At 38.3% G+C, this 20689-nt stretch overlaps 1 long non-coding RNA gene across 6 annotated transcripts in view; it reads right to left on the bottom strand.

Annotated features, from left to right (window-relative positions):
* LOC116567833 overlaps nucleotides 1-20689 on the bottom strand; it is a 66189-nt gene that overhangs the window by 29434 nt on the left and 16066 nt on the right. For all 6 annotated transcript variants that reach the window (XR_004276371.1, XR_004276372.1, XR_004276370.1 and 3 more), the window contains exons 3-4: nucleotides 15608-15823; nucleotides 2290-2325 (exon numbers count right to left, since the gene is read on the bottom strand). This is a non-coding gene — a long non-coding RNA (uncharacterized LOC116567833). The remainder of the gene's footprint in view (nucleotides 1-2289; nucleotides 2326-15607; nucleotides 15824-20689) is intronic.

Here is a 20689-nt window from a genome sequence, read left to right as displayed (position 1 = left end):
TGGACCCCTGCCATCATTCTATAAATCATTGCCAATTATGCCAATAAAGCAGCCTGGGCCATGATTGATTTCTTAGTTATGCAGTCAGCTGTTCTGCAACACTTTGTTTTCCTTCAAATGTCTCAACCATGGCCTCATTTCCTGAAATCATGATGGTTTACATACCCCCCAAAAAGAGACATTTGTACACATCTGTTGGTGAGAAAAAGAGTTTAGAGATTCAGTGAAACCTCAGTAATTCCATCTAACTATTGGGAAGGATAATCCAAACTTGGAAAAACTCTGGATGGTGAAAGATTTTTTTTTTTTAATACAAAGTAGTGGTTTTTTTTCTACTTTTATATCGCTACAACACTTCAAATTAATCAACAAAGAATCACTTTCTGAAGTGCTCAGAGTCTGTGAAATGTATGGTAAGTCTATAAAAATACAACAACTATTTAGCATTATTATGACAGTTGCCTGTTAACTAGGGTCACTTCCTCACCGGCAGAGAGAAGCATAATATTATGGAATCTTTGAAGCAATCGGCTTTTATTTTTAGTAAAATCTATTATTTGCCAAAACTTAAATGTGTTTTTGATCAAATATCATGGATCAGGCCTGGATATTTGATATTTATTCAGATATTAAAGACTAGACCCAGCTGGAAAACAAAGTAATAGAGCCGAAAGCACATGGACCCTGAAGCCAAACAGACTTGGATTCAAATCCCAGCTCTAGCCTTCACTAGGTCTATAGGATTTATCTGTTAATTCAGCCAACAAATATGTATGATACACCTACTCTGGACTGCAGTGGGGGGAAACAAGAAGAAAATAATCAAATAAAGGAAGAAAATAATTTTAAATAACATTAAATCTGTACAGAGTGAGTGGAGGGAGGCTGCAATGGGATAGCACTTTTGGGTAGTCAGGGAGGACCTCAACAAGCAGATCTGAATGACACAGGGCAAAGGCTGGGATGGAGCAGGTTAATCAAAGCAAAGAGACCAGCCCAGGGGGCCTGAGTTGAAGCCAGTTTGGTGTGTTGACAGAAAAGAAATAAGGCCAGGCACTTGCTCTCTGAGTGACAACTGCCTTCAGTTGTGAGAAGGAAATAGCAATGATGCTAATTTGGCAGAATTATCATAGAGATTTTATTTGCAAAGTTCCCCAGGAGTGCCTAGCATATCTTAGACACTCAAAAGACGGAAATGTGGGGCGCCTGGTGGCTTAGTGGGTTAAAGCCTCTGCCTTAAGCTCAGGTCATGATCCCAGGGTCCTGGGATCGAGCCCCACATCCGGCTCTCTGCTCAGCGAGAGGCATGTTTCCCTTCCTCTCTCTCTCTCTGCCTTCTCTCTGCCTACTTGTGATCTCTATCTGTCAAATAAATAAATAAAATCTTAAAAAAAAAAAAAAGACGTAAATGTGATTAGCATTATCACTGATGTTTGGGGGCACCGAAATCCTGTAACTAATATAATATCTGCAAAACCAAAAGAAGTTCACTATGCAGAATTACGGTTAATTTCCAAATAATGTCAGCGAGCTGTACTTATCTAAAGTGCCCAAACTGAGTTTGGCTTGATCTCTTCATAGAAGCAGACCTTTGTATTTAATTTTAAATACCTGTGAATAGGGGTGCCTAAGTGGCTCAGTCATTAAGCATCTGCCTTCGGCTCAGGTCATGAGCCCAGGGCCCTGAGATCCAGCCCCTCATCGGGCTTCCTGCTCAGTGGGCAAGTCTGCTTCTCCCTCTCCCTCTGCTCCCTCTGCTTGTGTTTCCTCACTCCCTCTCTCTGTCAGATAAATAAACAAAATCTTTAAATAAATAAATAAAAGCCCATGAATATGTCTTTCATTTTAAGTACCCTTGGATATTTGTCTGCCATGTTCAAAATATTTTCATAAAGACCAGCTTTGAAAGGCATTCTACATATCTTGTGGGTGTGCAGTAAAAATTGATATTGATAAAATGGTCATGTGACTACTTGAGTCATTTAAAAATACGCATATTTTCTTTATTATGAATACGCAAACGTTCGAGACTGTCAGAATTGTTGCACCACTGTGACTAGAATGAAGTCCTCATAATACACTTTCTAAAGTAGCCGCTTAACATAGTTAATTGTACTAAGCATAATCAAATGCATAAGCATCCCTCTTAACATTGAACTTTAAGTCACCCCTGGGTGATACCAACTCAATCATACTACTTCATAATTATTACCCTAATATTTACTGAGGCCTAAGCTACTGAATTCTTCCAAACAATAAAAATGTCTGCATACAAAGGAAGCTACTTACAAATACAATTGAAGTCAAAGAGGCAACACCTTGGAGCTGTATAAGAGAGAAAACAAATAATTCTGTGAGTAATTCTAATTCAGTAAGAAATATTATCAATTAAAAGAAGCTATCTTCTTTATTTAAAAATGCTAGTTGTCTAGAGATTAAATAGAAACTTGCTGATATGCATTACCTTCTCTATCTAGGTTCTTTGAGACACACAGGCCATAGAGAAAATGAATCATCTCAGTTCCACTTAAACAACTTTGTCTTAAAATGCAAAAAAAAACCAAAAACAAAACAAAAACACGGACACCTGGGTGGCTCTGTCAGTTACAATTTGGACTCTTGATTTTGGCTCAGGTATGATCTCAAGGTTGTAAGTTTGAGCCCACACCGGACTCTTCTCAGTCAGTGAGGAGTCTGCTTGGGATTCTCTCTCTCCCTCTGCCCTTCCCCGCCCCTGCTCATGCAAGCTCCTCTCTCTCTCTCTCTCTCTCTCTCAAATAGATAAATAAGGACAGCTGGATGGCTCAGTGAGTTAAGCATCGGACTGTTGGTTTCAGCTCAGGTCATGATCTCAAGGTGATGGGAAGGAACCCTGGGTCAGGCTCTGTGCTGAGCACAGAGGTTACTGAAGTTTCTCTCTCTCCTTCTCCCTCTTGCTCCTCCCTACCTCACACAATCTCCAAACAAACAAACAAACAAATAAATATTCAAAAAATAAAGAAGATTTAGGCAACAAAATAAATGAAGTACATTTGGATTATAATCCAAAAGGTAAAATAGATACCCATGAATCCGTATTGATAAAAATAAATGACTAAATAAATGAGAAGAGACAAATCTCCTAGGCAGAAAATTTCCAAATAATTTATGTAGATATTCTACCCATAGGAAGATGAAGCGTAACTCTGCCGTTCTCAAGTATGGGTTATACATAGTAACTTCCTGCCAAAGAATAGAGTTTGGAAAGTGGGCAAAAGAATAACATTTCAATGGAAAGAGCTGATAAACACTACCTCAGCCAGGTGATCAAGGTCAACATCAATAATGATGATTTATGTTAATAGTACACATCTTTGAGATGATGCTCTGAAAGATCGTGAGTTGAGACTGGTACTTAACCTTTGTAATCTTCTTTCCAAAAACCCATAACCCCAATCAAATTATAAGAAAACCATAAGACAAATCTCAACTGAGAGACAGTCTACACAATACCTGACAGTACTCCTCAAAACTATCAAAGTCACCGAAAACAAGACAAGTCTGAGAAAATGTCACAGCCAAGAAGAGCTTGAGACATAATGACTAAATGTAATATGGTGTCCTGGATGAGATCCTAGAACACAAAAAGGACACTGGGTAAAAACTAAGGAAGTCTGGTTAAAATATAGGTTTCAGCTTTAAAAAAGAAAATAATGTATATTCACAAGTCTCCTAAATCCTTTGAAATGAGTTAAGTGAACTAGAAGTAAAATATACTATTTTCATTCATCAATTTTCCTTTTTCTAACACAGGTGACCGTCTAACTCAACCTAAAACCACTACCAGTAACTGAGAGGTAGAGGTAGCATTTGAGGAAAACATCAAAGCTATCAACACTATCTTCATAAGATGTTTTAAAGTTTACTGATTTAAATAACAATGGTAACATTTGTAAGAGACTTGGAAAATCATCTACCCCCTAGAAATTGCTTTCCTGGGCACATGGGTAGGTCAGTCAATTAAGCATCTGCCTTTGGCTCAGGTCCTGGGATCAAGCCCCCTGTTGGGCTCTCTGCTCAGTGGGGAGCCTGCTTCTCCCTCCCCCTGCTCCTGTGCTCTCTCTCTCTCTTTCTCTCTCTCTGTCTCTCTCTCTCTCCCTCTCAAATAAATAAGTGAAGTATTTTTTAAATTTTAAAAAATATGAAAATAAAAAAATAGAAATTTCTCTCCTGTGAAATTCTTCCCAGTGCAAACACTTACAGAAAAATAAGTTTAATTATCAACACTTTTACTTATCCCTTACTATATACAAGGAACCATTATCAGCCTTTTATATATATATCTTAAGTCGTCTACGTCTCATACGATCATCATTTTTATTATTGATCTCCATTGTACTAATAAGGAAATTGAGGTAACTGGCCCGGTAACCAGACTTATAAGTGATAGAGCCAGTTTTTTTTTTAACCTAGGCAGGGTGGTTCCAGGGCATGGGGATTTTCTAGAGGGGCTACATATCACCCCCACTTCTTTCTCCTGAGGGCTCTTTCTGAGCCATTGAAAGCCTGCCCTGAGCACCTCCCTTTGTCTCATGCTGTGTCCCCTTTTAAGGCCATCACCACCACCACTGGGAAAACTCTACAGGATTTCTGAGGAGGCAAATCAGTTTCTTGTCCATAGATAGTTTAGTTCTCCAGGAACTAAACTAACAGGGAGCTAAACTAACAGGAAGCACATTCTGGGATAGAGTTTCACAAGCAGGATGTTGATTACAGAGTTCCCACAGTAGCAACACCTGGAGAAGAAAGATGGCAAGCACAAATAGGCAGAGGGAGAAGTCAAGTTGTCATGCGGGCCCAACCTACCTCAGCAGACTCAAAGAGGCTCTGGGTCTACAATGGCCCTCAAAGCCCTTTCCAGGTGGGCCAAGATAGCCAGGCTTTCATTAATTGCATGATAAGTTACCTGATGGCCCTATCTAAGATCTGCCATGATCAGCATGGAAGAAACAAACTCTTCAGTCCCCTCTTTAGGCATGCCAATTCCAAAGCATGTGTGCTGCACTCCCATGGGCAGCTTTACCCAAGCAGAGCCCATTTGGAGTAGGCAGTAATCAGAATGTATCTAAGTGTCAAGTGTGAAGTTTGAAATTCCACCATTAGAAATTCATTCTTTTTTCTATTTTGAACTTTTTGTCATCAAAACTCTCTCACTAAATTGCAAGAAAAAAGCCCTCCAAAAAGGCAATATAAACCGCTCCCAGCTACTCCTGGTGGAACTTAATTGATTGTAGCTGTAAGCAAAGAAGAGAACACTCTGAAAGAGAAATGGGGCACTAAAAGAAGAAGTAAGAGGATGCCAAAAAATAAATACTACCTTAATTCACAGGTTTACTGACAGTCAACTCTGCCCCCTAGTAACAAAGAAGTTACTCTCTTCTCTTTACCTTCATGTCATTTTAGTACCCTCAGGACTCTAGAAAATAACATAAAGACATTTCATGGTGCATTGTTTGTTTCATCATCACATGGTAGTGTATAAGACAGAGTCTAATTATTTCTCTGAAACTAATCTCTTCCTGATTGGACAATGTTTATTCCTACTTAGACCTTCTTGACTTCTTTGCATAATGCGAGGAGAAATATGCCTAGAGATATCCTTAACACAGACTTTAGTCCTGGCAGGTCATGGGTTCCCACAAATATAACTAAGGATTTAATATGTGCCCTTATATTTATGATGTCAATGCAAGACGAAGATGTGAAAATTACCAGAAACCAATTTACAGCAGCTGAAGCAAATTAGGGCTTTAAGGCTCATTGAAAAAAAAAAAGAAAGAAAGAAAGAAGGGAAGGAAGGAAGTAATGAAACAACCAGCTCTAGGCAAACCATATGTGCCATCCCAATTCTTTACTAATGGAAATATAACTACATGTTAAAGGGAATTTAGTTCCCACAGCAAAGATGCCAGCAGTGATCTGCATAGACTGTAACTATTCTCAAGGTGAGGTACCCAAAAATTGTACAGTGATTTAGAGGCAGTTTCTACAATGACCTTATATTCACATGTATGAAATACCTCTACTTTATTCTAAACAGTGCCCCAAACTCAGTGTACTCTTTGAAATTTGGGGAAATGATACATTTTATTTTGCCAATATTGGAAAACTTAATTATCTACAAAGAATATTCAAAGTAGTTGGCATATGTATCTTGACTACAACTGAGATTTTAGGAATTACCATAGAGTTGCCAAAGCTTGAAACATTGGTAGTGGGTCAAAAGCTACCTTCTTCTAATATTAGTAATAATTTATCGGGAATCACAATTTCCATACGTTATGAGAAATTGGCTAGAGAATGTGGCATCTCTGAACAAAAATGAAGGTCCAAAGAAATTTTCTGCTCAGATGATACCAAAAATGACCCTTCAAATGAACAAGTCATGACCAGCTTTTATCAGTGTATAACAGAGATAAAGAAGATATACAGCCGGCATGTCCCAAAGGTCAGCTTGACCTCACCAAGTTTCAGGGAGTTGCACCATGACTCACAAGCCTTACTCAACTCTTAGAACAGATCCACCCATTTCAGAGTTTCTCTGAAATGTCCTCCATCCCCAGATACTCACATTTTGCAAAAACTGGTTCAGTGCAAAAGCAAAAATATGGAAACATCATTGTGAATAAAAATTAGGTCAAAACCTACTATGTCTTAGACTCATTAGTATGATTCTCTTCTGATTCTCTACCCATGCACATGCTTCACTTCCTCTGGTTGAAGTTTTAGCTCTCCAAATCTCCAAGTGTCTCTTAAACTTACCCTGCCATTGACTAATCTCACATTTCAAAAACTTTGCTATCAATTAGAGTACCCTATCATCTTGAATTAAAATATCATTAAAATAACATTGAAAAAAGTTCTAATTACCCAATTTTCCCATTATTTATAAAATGCTATTATGAGTAAAAACTACATTATAATTCTTCATAGGATGCCCTAATATTATTAGTATTATTGTTATCAGCCTATGTTTTTACCTACTGTATTTGAAGTGCCCTTGTTGAAGTGCCTACTTGTTGATATTCCTATCATTACCTACAATTTATAATGAAACATTATCAGAGTTTGACCCTCTAATTTGTTTTCTTAGGAAGAATCAGCTACTCTTTGATTCCTCCAACCACTAGTGATGAAGTTTGCTCTTTAATATTTGAAAATACCGGAACAGAATCCACCAATCACTAATCATCCATATACATGTCTCTCTGGAACACTCCATTACCAAGGCAATAAAAAATGATGGTGCTTTTGAGTACAGCATCAGTATTTATATACTGTAGATAGTTTTACAGTTGAACGTGTTATTATGTTTATGCCTAGCAGTTATAGCCATGTTCCCTGTTTAGTGATGACATACTATAGGAAAGTACTCATAGTAAGCTGACTAAAAATAATTCATACGCCATCATCATGAGATGGACAACCTGATACTAAAAGTCCTATTAGCTATAGTATTAAATGATCCTTTGCATATTACTTTTTCCAGGATTAAGATACTCTGAGGTCAACTAATTAAAAAATTAGACTGTCTCACAATTAGGCTAGCCCCCTTTTCCTACCTGATATGTTGAATTTCAACGTGTGGCTTTAATGATTTTGTATTATTCAATGCTTAACATGTACTTTGTCTAAATTATGAAACCACAAAAGTTTTGACCCATGATGTATACTGATCACATAATGGCCTACTCATGTAATTCCCTTAGTAGGTTGCTCCCCAAGTTATCTCAATTTCTTCGTTTCTTTCAATGTGTGTGGTGCAGAATTCTTTCGACATGTGGTATGTACCTATCAGAAGTTTCACTACTCTGTTTTATTAAAAGCATGGAGGGTGTGATTTCCAATCCTTTATAATTTCCGGATTTACTAATTAAATTGCTTCAATCGTGTCAAAGGCACTTTTTATCACTTAGAATATTAAAATCAGCCCTTTTTGGAGAACAAAGTCAATCAGAAAAACTCTAAAAGCATGAAAAAGTGTTTCCTGTGTTCAGATGACTTAAAAGGAGCTCAAAGGAAATTCACCAAATTTAAATAAAAATTCATTATCCTAAAGAAAATAAGCCTGCAAATTAAAGCCACAGCAGCCAGAGCCCTGAAAACAAGCCTAGGTAAAAGACAGCCCCACCTCCAATGGACACATTCTCCTACTATTCTTATCACAAGCTTTTTTCCATGCCCCTAATCTGTTTAGAAGGAGAGCAAATTCCTTATCTGATATGGTCAGCAAATGGGGTGTTTTGACTAATGTGTTAGACAAGGAAGACAGGAATTAAACATTTTCTGACCCCTATCTGTGGCAAGCAGGTTCCACTACATTTTGTATCATTTAGTTCTCACAATGTCCTGCAAGGTAGATATTGAAATGCCCATTTTTCAGATGCAAAGACCAAGGGTGAGTGATGTTACAGAACTCTTCTGAAATCACTGGGCTAGCAAATGAAGAGCCATGACATACATCAAGTTGTTTGATTCCAGAGCCCCTACTTTTGCATTTACCATGTTGAATATGTGTATCAAACTATATACAAATTACTACTTTCCAGGGAATTAGAATATGATAAAAATAAATTTGGGTCATGAGAAATATAATTTATTCTCTTTGAAGATTCAAAAAGCATTTAAGAATTTTGTCATGCCTTTGGGTCATCATTAGAAACATTAGTCATCCTTTCGTTATCAATATATCAGAAGTGCCTATTAACAGAGATTTGTGGTTAATGGAATGACAAGGAATATATGCACACATGTGCCTGCTTCCTATAGGAACATGACAAATTTCAGACTTCTAAGACTAAGTAACCATTTCATGATTATACATTAAAATACGATTTCTCATTAAGCATGATTATACAGAGCCGTTTGCATACTGCCCTCATAGGAAGCCTTTAGAAATTACTCAATGCACAGAGCATGACATGCCCATCATCATACTTGACCTTTAAACTTTGTGGCACATGAAGTCCAGGCTTAACATCCAAATCCCCAGAGAGCTACCGCTTTTAATCCCTAATTAGGGAATGATCTCAAGTAGCCTCCGACATCGTCCAAAGGAAAGGATTGTTTCATTTGTTTTTCCAATTTGTCAGACTAATGATAACCCTAAATAAAGTCACTTTCATTGCATTACCACCATAAAGCCAAATACTGCTTGGCTCCTCTGATCATATATTGGATTTCTGAAGAATTTTTAAATGACTGAAAGTCTTCCTGACCTGAAACATAAATTCTCTGACAATAGCCTGTCTAACCCTGGCTTGAGAGCTGAGGAAAGATTTGGAAAACAAAGGCCTCCCTGGGCTTCCTTAGTTCTTCACAGCATTTGGATGATTGCCTGCCCTACCAGGATGACCTTGATTCCCCCCCAGCCCAAACTTGAATCTCAGTGGACACGCATCCCAGGCCAAATACCAAGTTTTAATCATCTGTTTTAGTGTCTTTGTATTTTTTTCATTGCTATAGAATGTTAGAATGGGCAAGCTTATAAGACAGAAAAATAAGAATGTGCAACCTATGTACATTCATAGTCTAAATGAATCTGAATCTATTGGTATTTTCTCCCCAAGCTCCATTTTAAATGATACAGCTACATGTCATAGATGGAAAACCTTCCTCTTCAGATGACCTAGCTCTATGATAAACAAACCCTTTCTGATTTATGGGAACTTCCGAAAAGATCTCCTATTTGATATGTTGCAAAAACTACGAAATATGTGACTGTTAGTATCAGAGAAGGAGATAATCTGGGAAAAATCATATGGTCAGATTTATTGGTGATCTAGGAGATGCAGGGAAAGCAAACAAACCTGAAAGTTTGCATAAACACGAAGCTCAGAATATATTTCAAACTTTCAAGGGCTAGTGATATTTGGGAAGGAAGAGTAAAAATTTAGAAAAGAAGGTAGTTGTATTAGTTTGCTAAGGTTGCCATGTAACAAAGTAACACAGATTGGGTGACTTAAAGAACAGAGATTTATCTTCTCACAGCTCTAAAGACCTAAGTCTGAAATCAAGATGTTGCAGCTGGTTTCTTCTGAGGTCTCTCTCCTTAACTTGTAGATGGCCATCTTCAACCTGTGTCTTCACATGGTCTTCATCTGTGCACATCTGTGTCTGAATTTCCTTTTCTTATAAGGATATTAGTCATACTGGATCAGGGCCTATCCTCGTAGGGCTCTGATTTTAATATAATTACCTCTTTAATGACCCTAACTCCAAAAACAGTCACATACTAAAGTCCTAGGAGTTAAGATTCAATGTAAGGATATTGGGAGGACACAACTCAACCCTTAACAGAAAGGACATGAAAAATGTAATCCCATTCCAAGACTGCCTGTGCCCTCAGATTATTTCTGTTACGAATGATGCAGAGCAAAGTGACCCATTGTGGAATGAGAGATCAGAACCTGAAGTATAGATACCAAAGCTGTTGCCATGGTTACATGAACAAAGGCAATATTAAAAGCAGCCTGAGTAGATGGGGCAATAATTTAATCATGAAAACTTGTAATAAAAATTGTGAGGTTTGATATAAATTTTATAGATTTTTAAAGAAAAGAAAGCACATATGATCTTCTATTCAAAATGTGGTTCTTATGTTCAAATATACATTACAGACACTTTCATTCATTCATTTTATTCTGTCTATGTTTATTATTGACAGCCTACTACCTGCTGAGCTATAAGCAAAGCCCAAATAATAACCAGAGTTTTGTTTTCTAGTGAACGATACCAAAAGCCTTTTGGCAAGTCCATGTTAAACCAGTTTGCCTTTTGTTTCATTGTTTATTTCTTTTCTTTATCAAGCATGAGCAACATAAATTTTAGCCAGTTTCCAAATAAAATAAGTGTAGGAAATAATTACGTAAACATACGTATGCCATTGTTGTTTGCAGTCAAACATAACATGGCTAACGCAAAGGTTTTCCTGGTGCTTCCATGTGTCTAGAACAATAATTATTAATGAGTGTCCTTTCCTCTGTGGCAATATTTAGATTAGCAACAGTCACTATCAAGATCTGGAGCCCTCACTGGTGCCATGAAATTTACACTCAGATTGTGTTGCTTAATGACTCTGAAGATTCATATCTGACTTTTCCCTTAGTTCTAGATTTGAATAGCATTTCTAAGAAAATAACAAAAGGATGTCTGTAAATCAAGACATCCTCTTGAAAGAGTTTGTCTTTATAAAAAAGAAGTAGTAAGCAGATAGTCATGACTAAGTAAGGTCCTTCCAGGCTATCAACTGGCTACTGGCATTCTGTATCATAGGCTCTCAGGTAGTTAAATCCAATGTGCAAAACGTCATCTTAAAACACCAGAGCTTGGTAGGAAAATTGTGAAACCCACAAAGGGAGAAATCCTGGTAATACCAGATGTCTCCGTTCATTCTTAATGGACTCCTATTACTCAAACAGATCACATGACTTTAGAAAGTCTTTGTCTGCATTAAATTGAAGAATGGTTTCAACATACTACAGATGCCATGGAAAGCAAAGATGGACTTTTTTTCAAGCTGAAAACATGTAATGGTTGCATCATACAGAGATAATAATTTGGCTGATGAAGTAACCCAAATTGACTTGTAAACTCTTGAAAACAAACAACTTTTCACAACACATCTCATTTCTCATCTTTAAGCCTTGGCAGTAAGCATCCTTTCTTTGGAGACCTGGTCTGATGAAGAAAGCTTTTACTGCTCCATTTCATGAAAACCATTGTTTGTGTTTCTGAGTTCAGTGAAAGTCAAAATTAGCAGGAGAGTGGCAACGTCTAACATGTCAGTTCCAAAGATCCTCTAGAGATTATTAATCAGTTAGATGAGAGCACTGCCTGTTCTCCATGGAATCTTTTTTCTTATAAGTGAAGCAAGTCTGGCATTGCCGGCAAATGTCAATGCCATGCAGAGAGAGTAGATAAATTTAGAACAAATGATTTCCCAGTTAAATAGGGGCCAACAGTGAGTTTATAATAAAACAATTTGCACACAGTTCAGAATATGACAATGGTAATTGTTCTTCTGCTGAAAACAAATCTCTACTGATGTGTGCTTGTGGCAGAGCAGAGCAGGTCCTAAGATAATCCTTCCCACCTCTATATATGGGACCAGGAAGGCCACTCAGTATTTGTAACACTTGCCCAGCTTAGACAAGATCGGAACACACTGGGAGGTGTGATGACACACAAGAGTTTTTAAACCCGTATTTTGAGCTGGAAATATAGTATTCAATACCAGACATTTGCGAGCAGGGATAGAAAGGAATGCCCTTTCATCTTCAGCTGGTGGTTGATCTTCCTATTATCTGGAACCTCTGAAGATGTTTTAATCCTGCCAGAGCACTGACTAGCAACCCGGCTGCACAATGAAACCAACTGAGGAGCTTTAATAAACTGATGTCTGGAATCTACCTCCAGAAACTCTGATTTAAGTGACTTGGGGTGTGGCCAGGCACTGGAATTTTTAGAAGCTCTCCCAGGTGATTCTAAAGAGCAGAAATGGTTCAGAAATTCTGCTGGGGGATGGGGAAAGGATGGGGGAACCTGGGTGACTTAGTCGGTAAGCGTCTGTCTTTGGCTCAGGTCATGATCTCAGGGTCCTGGGATCAAGCCCTGCATCAGGCTCCCTTCTTGGCGGAAAGCCTGCTTCTCCCTCTCCCACACCCCCTCCTTGTGTTCCCTCTCTCATTGTGTCTCTCTCTGTCAAATTAATAAGTAAAATCCTTTAAAAAAAAAAAAAGTCAGGCAAAAACACAGCCTATTTTAAAAAAAGGAAATTATCAGATGACATTTTGTCATTTATAGCTATAAAAATTATGTCTACCTAAATAGTTCATATCCCATTTTTACTAACATTGTAACAATCATCTAAATCATCAGAGAAAATATGAATAATATAATATCTGGATGAGAAGAGACCCAAGAGATAATTTAGTCCATAGAATCTCCAACCAGGGGTCCTTGGATTCCTGGGAGTCCTTTAAATAGTAAGTCAGCCCCTTGGAATTGCAGCTATGGACATTTTTTTGAGAAGAGTATCCATAGATCCCATCAGCTTCTAAAAGGTGGCTCTGGCTCCAAAAAAGTCAAGAACCATTTATGTAGGCTAAATCCTTCAATTTGCAGACAGTGAAACTGAAGATCAACATGAAAACAGAAAAGAATATATTCCTCATCACCCCTCCAAAACATCTCAGAACCAGGCCCATGACAGCCCATATGTTTTTACACAAAACTGATTAAAATCCCAAACCAAAAAATGGACCTCCCAAACGGACTGACATTTTTTGACTAAGAGAAGATTTCTCTTAGTTAGCTGAAGTATCCAGAACAGCACAAGTGCTAGAATTTTTAAGATGTTCTTAAACTTCACAGAGAAGAATTCCACAGAATCTTAACCAGTTAGCTGAGTTAACTGGTTGTAAGTATCTTAACCAGTTAGCTGAAGTATCCAGAACAGCACAAGTGGTAGAATTTTTAAGATGTTCTTAAACTTCACAGAGAAGAGTTCCACAGAATGGGACCCTTGGCTAAGAACACTCCCCTCAAGGATTTCTCAGATTAAATACAAAGTCAGGAAGTGAGCAAACGTTAGCCAAGCCCAAACAGAGATGATGTAGTGTCCCTGATGTAGTGTTGTAACCTCAATTCAATTTCTTCCAAAGTTTGTATCAGGTTTAATTTATACCATTCCATAACCTTAATAAAATGTGGTTCCTATGTATATTCATTGGTATATCCTCATTTGAGTCCACAGCCATTCGTGAGAAAAAGATTCTTCTCTAAGAGAGGTTACTGATATGTCTGCAGATCACTTACATAACACATTACAACTTTGAGTGGTAAAGACCACAGGCTTCCTCTACAACAAAAACCTAACTCTAGGCAGAGTGATCATAGAGGGTAGAACTTCATATGATATTTTTTGCCTTTAGCTGTTGCTGAGACTATGGAGAATTACTCTAATATCTAATTTCTTCAATTTTCTAATTGTGGCATATGCTGGCAGAATTTCTAATTGTGACATATGCTGGAGTTCCCTCTGGTAAAATATATGTAATATTAAATACATAACATTAAAACTGTTCTTCATTTGGTATCAATATACAGAAACCTATCAGGTGTAAGTTAGTAAATCTGAACGTTGGAGTCAAACCTGTGCCTACCTCACTCTTATAGATATTCTGATACAGTTATGACTATGATATACTACAATGAACATGGGTTTGGGGACCATATTTATGTTTAAATCTCCATCCTACTGTGGGGTGCCTGGGTGGCTCAGTCAGTTAAGCATCACACTCTTGGTTTCAGCTCGTCATGATCTTAGGGTCATGAGATCAAACCCTGTGTGGGGCTCCGTGTTGAGCACAGAATCTGCTTGAGATTCTCTCTCTCTCCCTCTGTCCCTCTACTGGCTCGAAGTCTCTCTCACTCTCTCTCTCTCTCTCTCCCTCTACCTCATAAAATAAATGAATAAAATCTTTAAAAAAAATCTCAGTCCTGCTCTTTATTGGCTGTACAAACTTAGGTAAAGTACTGAGTCTATGAGACTCAGTTTTGCTTCTATAGAATAGGATTAATTGTATCTCCATCAGAGGGTTGATATCAGGTAGAGGCACTACCTAATACAGTGCCTTGAATATTATAGATATTCAGATATGATTCACCTTCCTCCACTACCTTCTAAAGCTCATGCTCTTTCCACCAAACCAAGGGAGTTTTCTGAAATTTTCCTATTCCTCTTCCTCACGATTAAAACTGAGCATTTTTTTTTTCATTCTTAAATCATGGCAGCCTCATTTAAATGGTCTTTGATTTCTTGATTGTCTTTTAGATAGACTTTACATTTATTCACTGAAGTTTTTAAAATACGAAGCAGAAAACATTGCATTAATGAATAAAAGATGTTGAATACTTTTATTTCCACGTGCTTTGCATTCTCATTCCAATTGCAATAATAGGTCAAAACTTAATATCATGAATTGAAAAAATGAAAGAAGAAAAGAAAAAAGAGCCAAATTTCAGGGAAAAACATAGAATAAATTTAGGAGAGAAAGAGGTTTCTTGGCACCTAGTCATAATTCTGGGCTGAGATTTATTTACAAAATGGTACCCAGTTTATTCACTCATTCATTAAGTATTCTCTGGAGAAAACAAGTATTGAATGAAGACTAAAGGATCAGAAGATATCCTTCCATGAAGCAAAGGTAGGAAAAGGATCTCTGCTAGTGGATAACATCCTAGGGTTGAGACTCGCTCAAGGGGCATTAGAGAAACTAATGTCTACCAGATGGCGCTTTAGAGTCTAACGAGATAAAGTAGTAAAAGGACTTCAATGTCATGACCATGTCATGTAACCCTTGGACATTTTCTAAGCTTAGTAAGCATATCTAGTGACATAGGAAGAAATAATAATATAAACTAAATGCTTCAGGAGTTCCCTAAGAACCTACAGAAAATCTAAATAAAGAAAAACCTAAAATAGACCCATTTTAAGTTTTCCTCTGCTTTTTCACATGTTGTCATTTCCCAATAATTTACAAAAGGCTTTAGAATTTCAACAAACCTCAGACTACACATAAAAAGAAGAGACAAGCCTATGTTTCAGTTTGGTGATTCCAGACTTGATGTGTAATTACTGCTCAGCATTCGACTGTTAAAGTCACTTGGATGTATTTCTCTCATCTTTTAATTTTACCATCATTTTTAAAGCAGCAGACTCAAAATTGCTTGCCAGAGCACGTAAGAATTTTTTTTTTCTTCTGATTTTATGTTGTTCCACCTGGCAAAAAGAGAAATCGGTTATCGACTACATTATCCAGAGCTCTTAAGGACAAGTCATACCTTCCCAGGGATTCCCATCCAGGATGTCCTATATTCGTAATTCTCTAGGCTGGAGACATGGCTTAGTCAGACCTCTGAATACTGTCAGTGCCTGGAATACGGTTAAAGGCTCATTTAAACTTATATATTAAGACTTCCCATGAGTGAGTCTGTGTCTGCAGAGAAAAAGGAACTAAATGTCATTTCCATCCCCCTGCCTCAAGCCTAGGGTTGGCTGCCAAGGGAAACTGTCCCTCTTTGGTTTCCCTTGGAACTCTATGTAAACAGCTGGAAACCAAGGGAAATCACCTAATCCTCACTAGAAGATCAGGAGTTATGTCCCTCTTCTGGGAATGCTAGCCTGCTCTGGCTATGACCACATACAGAGGGCAAGATCCAGTATTATTACGTGAATGTCTACTTCCTCCTTGTAGGTGCCAAAAATCAGGGGAACAGGAATTGACTAGCCAAATATAATATAATAGAAACAAACAAATCAATCAATCAATAAATAGATGCAAGAGTGAATGAGCAGAAAGAATGTTAAATACGAAGGGAAGGGAGCCAGTGAGAAGAGGGAATAAGCGAAGCAAACCACCTGCTGATACAAAGAGAGCGGACTGTTGAGATAAACATAGTGATCTTCCAGCAGGGTCAAGCACTTCTACTTTTTTCTCCTACTTGAACTACCGCGGGCAACTTTGCCAAAGTTGTTATCTCCTTCCAAAGTTGAACACAATTTATCTTAAAGGCATCTTACTGGTTAATACATCTTTACAATAAACTCGCCACAAAGTGTAAAGAACTGAAGAAATAAATCGAAGTGGCTTTTAGTGGTGGTTGGGGTACCAGATTGACAGCTTTGGAAACGGATGACTTCTTTTTCTCCCAAGAATAGATCCAGCCTGATAAACAGAGGTGTAAGATTTCCCCAACTGTTTCACCGGGACGCCCTCACCCTGACAAAGTGATGGCTGTGAGAGAGAAAGGACAAGTCACCTTTCCCAGCCAGTTCTCTGCCGACACTGCTTGCTCGAGAACGGCCATTTAATACCAAGGTGATGGGAGCGTTTTCCTTCCTACTGGCAAAACAGAGCCACCACTGGCTTATTTCACTTGGAACAGTGAACAGTCAAATCAGATAGTAATAACTTTTGACTACCCTCAACTCCACTGGATTCAAAGTGCTGAACTTAAAGTGAAAACCAACTTGAGTTTCCCATTACAATTTCCCATAGCCATCTGGGCCTCTAACGGTCCCCGGCACTAAATCAGGTAATGCAGTATAGTGTGGCTATTTTATCTGGTTCTCCCAAAGATATTTGAAATGAGTACTCTGCCATCCATGAAATCAAATGAATCTCAGGGACATTTCTATTTATGCAGTGTGAGGGGGATCTTTCAAAAGAGAAAGGAAAAGCATAAAAAAGGATGGAATGTTTCCAGAACAAGTAATGTACATTTTCCTTTCGGAAAGAAAAGCAGCAAATACGTATGAAAAATTGAGGGGCATAAGTTAAAGTAGAGTCTTAACATCATTTATTTATGTACTGAACTTAAGAACCACTGAAGTCGTCTTCATCACAGATCCTTAAAATGAGCAGAGACCGATATAACACGGCTATCAGATTACAGTCAGTAGATGTTAGAAAACATACGCTTTGTTTATCTTACACTTTCCTAAACAATCATGTGCAGCTTTCTTTTGTTCCAGGAGTCACTCAAGCATATAATAAGAGTTCCAGCAAGTTGAAAACCTCTTGCATCTGGTTATTTTCAGGCAGTTGTAAACTTGCTGCCTCCAAGTCAGTAGTTTTCTTATGTTGTCAGCAAGGATTTTAAAAAATGCCATCATCCCAATTCTTGTTACTAAAGGGCTGCTCTATCTTCAGTCCCTTCCATTAACCCTCATTAACAGTTTGCACTTACTTTTAAATAATTTTAAACATCTCTGATGCTTTCAAGGTATAAAGCACTTATGCTGCAGTGAGCAGATCTCACTTCTGGCTCCCTTAGCCGTTATGGCTTTTTTTCTCTTGAACCTGGAAGCAGATCTCCTACCATCAACCTGATGAACCCGTGACTGGTTTTCCCATACTGTTACAACTTTGCCTTGTCTTTGATCTTCTATTTGTTCATTCATTCATTATTTCACATAACGGACATTTACATAATGTCTTCACGTGTCCTACGCACATGTTGGATCAAATTCAAGATAAAATATGTGATGGATAAGGCACTAGAACAGAAATCCTGGATCCTCGTGTCAGCTCTGTCATCCGTCAAGTATGTGACCTTGAGCAAGTCACTATATAGACCTCTGTTAATAGGGGCTGGGCTATGTCATACCTAAAATCACTTATGGCTTTGAAATTCTACAATATCATTGTCACCCCAGGAATCAGAGCAAACAGACAAATCCATACCACAATGTTAGTAATTGAGATACCAATTTCAAGACATTTACATTTTCAGTGGTTGAATACAGGGGCTCTCCTAAAGGGAAGTAAGGAAATTCTGATTTTGGTATTTTGGGCACTTTAACGAGCCAATGAAGGAGTACCAGAAGAGAGAGTGCTCAGATTCCATTTAGGAGACTAGTCTTGACTATTAGTCTACTTGCTATCTGCAACTCATCTCCTGCCATTCTCTCTTAACCCTTCCCTTCCACACACCCCACGACTGCTCTCATCAGTGTTACCAGATGACTTTCACAGAGTTAGATCCATGAGTCAGTCAACTGCTATTCCTCATCTGACTTGACTCATCGTCATCATTTGGTATATCTGATCACTCCCTCATTAAAACACTTTCTCTGTTGGGCATCTGTGACTCACCTACCTCTCTCCCTACCTCACTGGTCACTCCTCATTTTTCTTGACTGATTTCTTTTCTGCACCCTAAACCCCTAATGCTGGAGTGCTCCCACCCCTGAGTTGTTGGTCATCTCTTCTGCATGCGCTCACTCCTTTGGTGATCTTCTCCAATCCCTTGGTTTTAAACTCTTACCTCTATGCCCAAAACTCCACATTTGTATCTTTAACCAAGACCTCTTTCCTGAACTCCAGATTGTTATATGCAGATGGCTAATAGACTTCTAAAAAGAAGTATTCTTGATGTTATTGCCCAAACCTAATCCAGACAGTCCCAGACTTGGTGAGAGCTCGTATGCCTACACTCATCTGCACAGCCAATTTCCTCACCTCCTTTAAGTCTTTGCTCTCTTCTCACCTTTTCAATGAACCTTGGCCCTCCTGATCAGGCCCCCCTGATCTCCCTTATCTGGATCTACCTTTTCTTTTTCCACAGCACTTACCACCTTCCCATGTCCTATACAATTTACTTATCATATTTTTTGTTCATTTCCTGTCCTTCCAAGCTAGAATGTAAGCCATGGGAGGGCAGGAATTCTTTCCTGTTTGTTCATCCATGTATTTCAAGTACCTAGAATCATCTCAGGCACCTCATAAGTGCTTTATAGTCATCAAATAAATGTTGAATCATAGAGTGCTGAGTGATGGGCAAGTAAGGGAGAGTGGTTCTATAGCTATCAGATTACAGTCAACATGAGAAACTACATAGGAGATAATCAGCTTAATACAGCTTCATTCTAATTATCAAAGCCAAGCCTGCTGTCCTTGCTTGATCATTTGATAACCCTGAGGGATGGAGAGTATGTGAAGTTCACTTCTTCTCACTGTGGAGACCCTTGCTCTTCACCCACCAGAATTCTCAGAACAAATTATAATCTTGGGCTAAAGAAACATGAAGAGCTCTTAGAAGACTTAGAAGAGACTTAGAAGAGAGCCTATAAAATAACTATTTTATATCTGCTCTAAGAATAGAAAAGAGAGGAGTAGTAATTAACAGGTATTGAGCTCTAAGCCTGTGACAGATATTATCCTAAGGTTTCACAAGTTTAAACTCATTTCTTCCTTACAATAACCCCTACCTCCTCACTTCACACCTTTCTCCCCATTATTGGATCTGATCCATCTGGACAACAATCAGAAAGTAACAAAAGGGGGCGCCTGGGTGGCTCAGTGGGTTAAAGCCTCTGCTTTCGGCTCAGGTCAAGATCCCAGGGTACTAGGATCGAGTTCCACATCGGGCTCTCTGCTCAGCAGGGAGCCTGCTTCTTTCTCTCTCTCTGTCTATTTGTAATCTCTGTCTGTCAAATACATAAATAAAATCTTTAAAAATAAAAAAGAAAGTAACAAAAGCGCAATAGGTCAGAAGGGAAGATGCAAAACTAAAGAAATAGACCATGGCCTTTAATACTTCTAAAGAAAAATGTTATCTGTTAAGCACAGCTGCCATATCTCCATGAAGCCAGGTTGAGAAATGTTTATGTTGACACACTGAAGGTCAAATGATCAAGGGTAATTAGATTTCTCCAAGGTGGATCATAGAGATGGCCTACTTAGAAGTAGATACAGAACTTTTGCTGTCCAGTCATAAATCAGCCCTGACATACTTAAGCATATTTCTAAGCATTTTTGCTTGTAGCTTCATCAATTATTTGATATATTTTCTGTTGCTACTCTTTTACAAATTTCATTAGGATCCCCCCCAAAAATTTACTAACTTACCCCTTCTCATCTCGCTATTATTTCTATTTTTTTCTTTTTTAATTTGAGAGAGAGAGAGAGCACCATTGAGTGGAGAGAAGGGCAAAGGGAGAGAACCCTCAAGCAGACACCCCCACACACTGAGCACGGAGCCTGATATGGGACTCTACCTCATGACCCATGAGATCCCGACCCAAGCAGAAACCAAAAGTCAGACGCTTAACTGACTGAGCCACCCACATGCCCCTCAGTAT

The sequence above is a fragment of the Mustela erminea genome, chromosome 10 (assembly GCF_009829155.1).
Source record: "Mustela erminea isolate mMusErm1 chromosome 10, mMusErm1.Pri, whole genome shotgun sequence".
Taxonomy (NCBI): domain Eukaryota; kingdom Metazoa; phylum Chordata; class Mammalia; order Carnivora; family Mustelidae; genus Mustela; species Mustela erminea.
The sequence above is the reverse complement of the archived record's forward strand: the minus strand, read 5'-3'. Positions and strand labels throughout refer to the sequence as shown.